Consider the following 10,615-nt stretch of genomic DNA (forward strand, 5'->3'; position numbering starts at 1 on the left):
CATAGAAAGCAGAACATTTCATATTATAAGCATGCAAAAAATAAAAGTAAATGTATCATAGAAAAACAAAATAAAAGATAATTCTAATACATGCTCAACAATAAACCAGGAACAATGTGTATTCATATATTCTATTACATAACATCAATAAATATTCTATATGTATATATTATACTAGCAAAAGACCCATTTTACTAAAATATATAATTTATATTCATTTTATAAATATTACTCACAATATTATATGTATCTATTTAAGAGATATTTGTTCATATTCTTTATAGTAACATCTATTTCCAAGTGTTTGGGCAGACAGTTCTATGCCAACATAGCTCTGTAGATCACCGTTTTTTTTTGTTTTTTTTTACAATAATTTGTAATTGTCTGCGGCAGTGAAAAAAGACCTCATGTCTCGAGATGTAACTATGAGTTTCAGAACTGAAACATAATTCTTTATATTGAACATTTGGGTGTTTTTTTTATGTGGATAAATTTCTAACAAATATCCGTAATGAATAAAGTAATCTGTCTTTATGCATTTTAAACACATTTGTTCTATTTATTGGTTTGCCTGAAACTCAGTAGAGCAGTTTTTCTGTTTTTTTTTTTTATTTTTTTTTTATTGAGGTTCTGATGTGAGGTAGAGATCCAATCAAAACCTGTAAGTCTGATTAATGTGAGCCAGTTAGTGGTGAACACGCTGTTTACAATGTCGTGATGAAAAGCTGGGTTTTTTGGGGTTTTTGTTTTTTTTTTGCTATGTTCATTTGTTTCCTGAAATTTATTAACTGGAGAACAGCTGATTAAAACATCAGGAAAGTTGCTCTTTTATGCCACCCTGAACTAAACCATCTTACAAGAAGTGACGAGTTGATTGTTTGACCATTATTCATCAAACTTAATAGTGAGTCAGCAGATTTCTGATTTTCCTCATTAGCCTCTTTATTATTGATCTTAGGGTTAAAAACTCCAATAGTTTTTGGTCAAAATGCGTTAGAGGCAGCTACTGTGTGGGCGTTTAGGGACAATACAGAACTAAAACACTTTCAAGATGTTTCTTTAGCCTTCACATTAGTCTGTTAAGCTAATAGTGACGCAGCCGTTTGTCTCTTTACCAAACCAGTGGCGTAGTCCAGGGTATACGCAGGTATGCGGAGTACACCACTTCTTTTTTAGTCAGCATTGAGTATACCCACTTCTAAACTCCCTGGGATGTTGTTTTTACGGTTACAAATGTCCCTACACGCGTACCTACAATGCTCAGCAGTTCAGCAAAACAGTTCAGCTAGCTGATAGCTGCAGTTAGCTATCAGCTAGGCCAGTGGTTCCCAAACTGGGGGGCCCAGAGTTATCACAGGGGGGACGCGGCAAGGCTAAATAAAATTTGGGAGTTTTTACACTGGATGAATTTGTAAAAGTACTCATAGGAAATGATGATAAATCAACAAGAGAAACTTAAAGTAGTAAAAAAAAGAGAACAAACTAAGATGGAACATATCTGTCCCTAATAATAATCAATGGTGGGTAATAATGAGACCACAGTCTTTTTGCATGTACCAAAATATTATCATCTAATATAATGAAGTATGCAGCATTGTCTCATAGTAAACTTCACTCACCTAAAGTCATTTGCACAGATTCCTGGTTTAAAATGTTTTATACTTACGCAGAAGAATGGATAATAGTACTGACACGGTTTTAATTATAGATACCTACAATACAGTCACTAAAACTAATGAGGCATCTGCAGAAAACGTTTGGGAACCACTGAGCTAGGCTAACTTTAGCCTGAACGTAGACATAATAGAGATATATGTCTATGAGCCTGCCTCTCACCAGTCTGGTTTAGTCATTTCCTAACTCTTCCTCCTTGAAACTGAAGAGCAGAAATTATGTGATAATGAGGAAATATTCTGACGGACTTTTGGAGTAAATTAAATAGTTGTTTCACTTTTTCTGAAATTTTCCGGGCTACTTTTTTTCTGTTTTTTTTTTTTTTTTTAAAGGGCAACAAATTCAGAGTATACCCACTTCTTAAGGGGACCACAACACCACTGTACCAAACAAACAGATTATTCTGGTCATGGTTGAATGTTTTTTTTTATTTTTATTTTGCTTTTCTTTTTTAAAAAAAAGGCTCACATGTGTAAATTTTCCTGCTCTGCATTAAGGATTTGCTGCAACAGTTAATGAAGCGTCTTTTCTGTATCATATGTCAGTTAGCATGACATGGCACCGCTGATGTATCAAACAATATGTTAGAGGTTAACGTTAAAGTTGAGGTGACAAACCCCACCAGTATCGTTAACACTGGAAACTAACCGACCAACCATCTGCTCAAAGAAGGTCTAGAAAGGATTTGATCTGGGGGGGTTTCTATGGAACAGACTGAGAAAAGGGTGGCACGTGCACAGGAGACCTTACAGTCTAAATTATTAAACAAGTTTACGTGAAAAAGAAGTTTATTCTAGGAAATAATTAACTGATTCTCACAACTAAAAGGTCATCTGATGTAAAAGTGAAGCAAAATTTAGGAAAAACAAACAGCCAATGATATTTTTAATAATTGTTTATCTATTTGTTTTCTGATTATTTCACAATTATATATCAATCATGGTGAGGTAATACTTACTTTAGGGGTGATTAGTGATATCAGAATAACTTTAAACTTATTTTCCTTTTTTTTCTCCAAAAACCATAGAGACCTATCCCATGCGAATATCCCTTCATAATTATTTTATTATTCATAATTATTATATTATTACTGGTATAACACATTGTCTATTGTTTTAACACCACACTTCTTTTTAGGCTCCAAATACTGTAAAAACTAACTGCGCTCTTTTGTTGCATAGGACATCAACAAAGATGTTCATATGTCTGTAATTGTTTATAAATGTCTGTTTTGGAGTATTTAAGTCAGGTGGAACCCAAGTCTGGTCCTTGAAGTTTACTGTCCTGCAACTTTCTAACACACCTCAACCAAATGACTCATAGGCCTCTGCAGAGCTGAATGACGTGGATGAAGGAATTCTAATATTTAATTCTGGTGTGTTGGAGAAGAGAGCCGTCTAGTAGTTGCAGAATGGCAGATGTCCAGGACTGGACTTGGGCGCCCCTGACAAGTTTAAAAATAGACAGCATGCTGGAGTTTCTTACAAATCATGAAACAGTTCATGTTTGTGTGTACTGACCTACAACAGATCACACATTAGTACTTTTTTCTTTTAAATATATATATATATATATATATATATATATATATATATATATATATATATATATATATATATATTTGTTAATCAGAGAAAATCCACCACATCTATTCTTGATTAACTCCTCGTTTTGATTATTTTTCCCATCCACTGACTTACTGTCAACTTAATTACAATAAACACTACAATTATCTATCAGCAAATGTTTAGCAAATATTACTGTAAAGTCTCAGACTTTCCCCCCAAGATACCGTGAATTAGAACATAAAAACCTTAATCGCCTGGAAAAAATAAGAAATATAATAAAGTAAAAATAAGAACCAGTCTAATCCAGTTTAAAAGCAAAGCCCCTCTTTTTGCTGTTTTTATTGTTTTTTTTTTTTTACTTTTGGATGATTTTTTTTTTATTGTTTTATCTTTTATTCTATTAACTTCCATTATTCAAATCTCAGTACGTTTTTAATGTTTTACTCCTTTGTTCAGCACTTTATTGCAGCTGGCGTTGTGTTAACGTGCTGTGTTGCCCTGACCAACATGGCGGACGCGTTGACGCCTCGCGGCAGCCGGCGGGTGACAGTCAGCCTTTAAAAACGGATGAACTCACCACTTCTTACTCACTTTTCTGGGTTTGTTGCTGCGACCACTTATCCAGAAGAACCGACACGGCACGCGCTTAAACTGTGAGTAAAAGCTGATTTTAGGACAGAAGTTTGTTGGTTTTGCGTCGCTTCAGTGTGTTCACAAAGTTATATTTTTACTTTCAGGTCTGTAAATCAGCTGTTTGTAGTTCAGCATCGCTTTAAACCATCACAAGATTTTAATCAGCTGATTTCCGCGTTTAGAAAAGGTGCAGGGAACCGAGAGAACAGACTGGAACCAGAATGAGACTTTAAAAGATTAAAATGTAATGATTTAAAGAATTAATGTGATAATTATTACAACTAAAATAGTCATTTGATTTAAAAGTAAAGCTAACAAGCTTTCTTCTTCTTTTTTTTTCTGCATATCGTTGTTTATCAATTTATTTTCTGATTATTTTAAGACTTTTGCATTTTAAACAAATCTCAGCCATGAGTCAGTGTTAAGATGATGCTTGTTGTAGAGATGATTTGATCTGTGATGTAAATATAACTTAAAATTTTATTTTAAAACTTTTTACAAAGCAAGCAGGTCTTAATGAAACATTAGTTTTTCCAGGTTTGGGGAATTTCCTGCTAAAAGGATACATAAAGTGGAACAAACTAGTGCCGCTTCGCACACTTCATCATTTTATTTAATTACGACAACACACTGTTTTATCCCACTCAGATAAGCTGAAATAAATAAGTAGTTTCCAATTGCCCTCCAATCATAGAGATGAAACATTATAGAGATTCTTCTACTTTGCAACAGAAAACTTTCAATCAAAGCTGGAAAATGAGGATTTCTACCATTAAATAGAAGACGGGATGTTTTGTTATTAAGTAAATAAAATAAAAAGATTTTTTGGGGGTGTTTTTGTGAAACACTAACCATGTTCAAGTGATTTTTAGGTAACTGTTTGTAAGAGACTGAACCTAAAAATACTTTTTAAATGAAATAAAAACAGCAAAAATACATGATAATTACATCAAAGAAGTCAACAATAAAACAAAAAAACATCAACATGGGCACCAACACAGACTTATCAGACCATTTGACACAACAAGGGGGAAATAAAACATCGACTTAGAGTACAGCAAAGACTAACCTAATCAGTACGGTGCTGAACCTACGAGGGGGAATAAAAAACTTAAACAATCAAAAAAGTAAGAACTAAAATGTAAAAACTTCAGGCATCACCCAGAGGTGGGCAGCAGCTGGGAGGCTTTTCCTCAGCAGGCCAGGCAACTCCCACACAGCGGCTTCCAGGAACTGGCAACCCAAAAGGAAAAGATTTCAGGGCTGCCTCCACGACCAGCTGTGTGGGTCATTTCTCACAGGCTTGAACAAATGATTGGATAAACTTGGCTTTGCTTAGGTACGTTTCTCTCTCCGTTCACGCCACCGTCAACTCTTTACGCTCTCCAGCAAGCTGCAGTCGAGCCGGACAGGAAGTCCAGACTTCTCTTTTCAAAATTGAAATTTATGCTCCTCATGTGAGGAGAAAACAAAAAAAGAAGACCTGACCCTGACAACCTGATAGAACTGGTTGGTGTCCATAATAAACCAGAACGTATTCTGGTCTGAAACCAGCGCTTCATAAACCAACAGCAGGACTTTGAAGTGAATTCTTCAACAAACAGGAAGTCAGAGTAAAGATCTGGACTGGACTTACATGATCCACTTTCTTTGTCTTAGTGAGGATATTTCTGTTCATATGGATCCATTTATGCAATATAATTTCCATTTCTAACCTCGGGGAGAAACACGTCATGATTCTGAAGGCATGGAAGCTTTTTTGATTTCACTGTGACGATGATCATGTTAACCTCCTGATTACCAGGAAAAAATTATGTTTAACTACAAATGTCCATTATGGAAGACATTGCTTAAACTTTTAAATATTGTTGTAAAATATAGTTATATTTATCTAAGAAATGATTTAATGTGTTTATAAGATATTCAATGAAAATATAACAACAAAATTTCAAGTAAAAATCAGCACAAAGAAAAGTATTATGCACTTTTGCTCTTACCATAAAACATGCTTGTTGCAATGGAGGCCATTTTTATTGAAGAGAGAAAGTTAGTTCACAAAGCCCCACCCCCACAAATGAGGTACCAGTTAAAAGCACTAAATGTCCTCTTTAAAGACCAAAAGGTGTTAGTTCAGTAGCATTTGGGGAGATGAAAATATTTAGGTTTACAAAGGTCCTCCACAGAGGACAAATTTGAACTACTGGTAGTCTGGAGGTTAAAGCAAGCCAGATTACAAGTTAGGATAGAGAAAACTAAAATTAACCCAATCAGTGGGTGACAAAATAAGTTAACTGTGTGTGCGCCCACTCAGTCCACACACACCTGTGCAATAAAACAAGTGAAATATGAACATGTGAGGTTTCATTTAAAGTTTAAAGTGACTGAAACATGAACATATAAAGGTTAGCAGACCTTGGTTTAGTGTGTGGCTGCTCATGCTGCCAGCTTTGTTTTATGCAAAGCTACATCTACGTCATATGCACACTTTAAATTCTACATGAATTTTATACAAGATTAATCATGTAAGATGTCATATTATCACCGTTTCAACCAGATTATTTTCTCTTGCAGGATTCATTGATCAAACTTCTGCAGGCCAATAAGACACAGACATGGTTTGAAATTACAATTTGTTTTAGAATTTTTTTTTTTTACTGTATACAGAAAACAATTATGTCTATTTGATTCTATTTGATTCATTCAGAAGCAAAAATCATGACCAGGTTGAACCACTGGTTTTCTTTTTTTCCCCACTAATTCCAGTTTAGTTCAGGAATCGGTTCTTCTTTTTCTGCTGTCTGATTGCAGAACAGACAGGATCCAGAGCTTGGGGATTTGATCGAGATCTACAGAGGAGTTTATAATCACTGGGCTGTATATGTTGGTGATGGATATGTTGTTCACTTTGTGGCGAATGGTGAGTTATTCTTCCTTCCTCCTCCCGTCATCCTCACACGTAAACCCTCTTCTAACTAAAGATGTGCCTTCTCAGGTACTTCACAGTTTGCTTTGATTATGATTCAGGGTGCTACAGTTTCATTATTAAATGATTATCAAGATTTTCAATGCATCTTTTTCCCCCTTTGAGGGTTTTTGTTTCCCCCACTATGTGGTGAATTCAAGCAACCAAACAAATGTACCTACCTTTCTTTTATTTACGTCAAGCCATAAATAAATCGGACTGATATCAGACTTTTTTTCATAATGTCTTTACATTTTCCATGGAGCCGACAGGAAAATATGGCCATAGTTGGGAACAACAACCTGCGGCTTTTTTCTCCTCCTCTAACCTGGGCTGGAGACGCATGTTTGTAGTATTACTGTGATATTATATTTAGCTTTAATGAACTTGTGCATGTGGAGTAAGTCTTGTCCAGTCTTAGTCTGTTGTCATGTCCAATAAAACCAAAATGTTTCCTAATGCCAGCTTCCAAACCTGATGAGTAAAGAACCATTTAAACTCTGTTAAGTACGTAAATGGGGAAACTGTTTTAAACGTCACCTCACTTTTACTTTTTACTTACGCTACAGTGACAGATAGCTGAGCCCCTTGACAACAGACCAAATTATGAGTGAAGTAGCACGTATGTCTGTATATCCGTCTTTTGCCTCGAGCATAAATAGGCTTTAAATCTCACATTCAGTAACAGAGGCGACAAACCGTCTCTGTATCTTTGTTTACGATTTGCTGCCTGGACACTTTATGGCATGGGTGTCCAAAGTCGGTCCTCAAGGGCCGCTTTCAATGCATCCCTGTTCCAACACACCTGACTCGCATCAAATGGATCCAACAGCCTATGAAGTGCTGCTCAATGACCGGTTAATTTGAGACAGGTTTGTTGGAGCAGGGATACATGGAAAACCTGCAGGATTGTGGCCATTGAGGACCGGAGCTGGACACCCTTGCTGAAGGAAGACTTCCAGTCTGTCACCCTGAAGTGACTGGGTGGCACACACAACTTTATTATTCCTGCCACATTTTGCATTTATGTTTAATTATTTTGAAAAATAATGAATTGTTATTGAAACTGCAATAAATCGATTATATTGTGAATCGGCCCACCCTCTACTTCAAACTTGTCCATATTTTTGTGTTGGGTTTCATGGCGTGTCCAGTTACGTACATCATGTGTAAGGATTGGCTTTAAACAACGCTCTCACCACTCATGCCGTCTCTTTTGTCATTTGATCATGTCTTTAAGGGGATGGTACCAGGTCCGGCAGTTCAGGCTCCAGCGGCGCAAGCCTGGCAACCATATCTGTCATGCCTTCTTCTGGGATAGTGAGAAAAGAGAAGCTGCGGAAAGTGGCAAAAAATGACCCGTGGATTATCAACATCATAAAATTATCAACATCATAAAATTGTGAGAGAGGCTTGCAAACTGGTGGACGAGAAGCTGCCGTACCACGTCCTCTCAAACAACTGTGAGCACTTTGTGAAAAAACTGCGCTATGGGGAGGCTGTATCCGAGCAGGTAGGTCCAACCACGTCTCTCAACTCTGGCAGGTGGTGATGGTGGGGAAACTGGTTTGAAGTGTGCGCTGAGTTTATTTATTTTGTAATAAGGAAAATAAAAAGGCACACACACACACTAGAAAAAAATAGGTGAGGTGGGTGGACACAACCACTGTCAGCCCACTGGTTTGTGGAATGTCTAACCAGTTTAGTGTTTTCAGTGTGTTGGTCGGTTGAAGGCTGAGACAGTTCACTTTCACTGGGAATCAGCTTGTCCAATCATGTCCAGTCTGAAACAAACCTTTATTGTCCATTTTATCCTTCATGGGTCTCAGTACATAAACATTACAGTTAAACCCAGGAAATCATTTAGAAAAGAGCTTATACGCGAAGCGAGATGTAGCCTTATCGACACAGATTTTTTCCTTAGATCCGGGTTTAGTGCCCCGTTGGGTCATTAGATAAAACTCAGACTTAAGGCCTTTTGAGCCTTTTTCTTATGAAAAATATGCAGACTTCAGAAAAGATTCCCAACATGACTACAGTGAGAGTCCAGTCACATGACGCTCAGCTCTAAGACAGATCTGCAGCACTGACACTACATTTTGCCAATAAAACTCTGATTTACACAATGCAATCCTATGACTGAGACTAATGTTCCTATACATTATAACCATAACAAAACATACTTTTATACATGCAAGTTATATAAAATACAGGCGGCTAAAATGAGTTTCCTCCGCAGGGTGGCCGGGCTCTCCCTTAGAGATAGGGTGAGGAGCTCAGTCATCCTGGAGGGGATCAGAGTAGAGCAGCTGCTCCTCCGCATTGAGAGGACCCAGTTGAGGTGGCTCGGGCATCTGGTCAGGATGCCTCCTGGACCTCCCTGGTGAGGTGTTCCTCTGGGAGGAGACCCCGGGGAAGACTCAGGACACGCTGGAGGGATTATATCTCTCGGATGGCCTAAGATGTTTTCCTATTTGTCAACAAGCTGAAAGCTTCAGAAACGCCAACAAAATTAAATGGATAATACGTGGATTAAATCATTTAAAGGGAATTTAAATAGATAAAAATCTCATGTTCATCATACTCCCTGGTTTCTATCTAAAAGATGTTTGTTTCCTTCTTGCAGGTGGAGGAAGTAGCAAGAGATGGTCTGTTTGGAGCAGTCAGTGGGTTAACCAAAAGGTTTACAACGCGGATGACATTGAGCGCTTTTGGATATTGAAATACATCAATGACAAGATTGTAAATGGTGACTCAGTTTAAGAGTAACGTGTATTTCTGTTGGAACAACTTGTAATTATCATATTGTGAACCTCTGTAGAGGACAGATGGTTAGAAGTATGGTTGTAGAAGTTTATCTCCTACTTCAAAGTCGCCACGCTTACATGGGAGTTTCAATTTTTGTTTAATTCTAAATAAAAGTTAATTCCTTCCTGCCTTCCTTTTCTTTAATCCAAAGAACAATGACCATGTAAACACCTAATTCCTAATGTAAAAGTCATTTAAGAGTTAAACCTAAATCCGAACTAAGTGGCTGGTTTATTCCCATTTTAAATCCGAACTGATTAATTCCTCTGTCAAATAAACCTTCATTCTGCTCAGAGTTAAGTCCAATCATTTTGCGCATTCTTATTACCTTGTCCTGACCCGATGATGACCCGAAGACGCACGTATTCCACAGGTTGTTTTTCCCTACCGTCTTTGATAGTCTGTCTTTCGTCTAAGTTGCTTAAAGTGAAGTAGTATGCTTGTGTCGAGCTGGTACTTCAAAACTATAATCAAAATAATGGCGAAACTGGTACTTGTTATGTAGTTTTCCATGTTGCGACCAAAAAGATGAGAAGCAGAAAGCGTACTTTGTAGACATCAATGCATCACGTCCGCCCCCTGTCCAAAGCCTTTCCTAACCCACCAATCTAAAGTGGAATTAAATAAGGATGTGTTTCATGTAAACCTCTATTGGGAATTATTATTTCCATGTAAACACATGGGAGAATACTGTTAATTCGGAATTATTGAATTCCGAATTATTAAGTCCGAATTCTGCAATGGACTGGGGAGCTGTCCAGGGTGTCCACCCTACCTTTTGCCCAAAGACTGCTGGGATGGGCTCCAGCTTCCTTGCGACCCTTCATTGGACTAAGCGGTTAGGATAATGAATGAATAAGTCTGAAATAAAAAACATAGTGTAACCCTACTCATTTTCTCTGGAATGCAAACAGCTGCAAAAGCCCCTGCAAGAGATTGTCACAAACTACTCTGGGAGTCTTATACCAAA

The 10,615-nt window shown here is 37.2% G+C and overlaps 1 long non-coding RNA gene across 1 annotated transcript; it reads left to right on the top strand.

The window, feature by feature from the left end:
* The first annotated feature begins 3,754 nt into the window (after positions 1-3,754).
* Positions 3,755-8,107, top strand: LOC306769868. The gene is made up of 3 exons (XR_013771714.1): positions 3,755-3,895; positions 6,684-6,792; positions 8,078-8,107. It is a non-coding gene; the product is annotated as an uncharacterized lncRNA (long non-coding RNA).
* Positions 8,108-10,615: the final 2,508 nt, after the last annotated feature.

This window comes from Telmatherina bonti (assembly GCF_933228915.1).
Source record: "Telmatherina bonti genome assembly, chromosome: 19".
NCBI lineage: Eukaryota > Metazoa > Chordata > Actinopteri > Atheriniformes > Telmatherinidae > Telmatherina > Telmatherina bonti.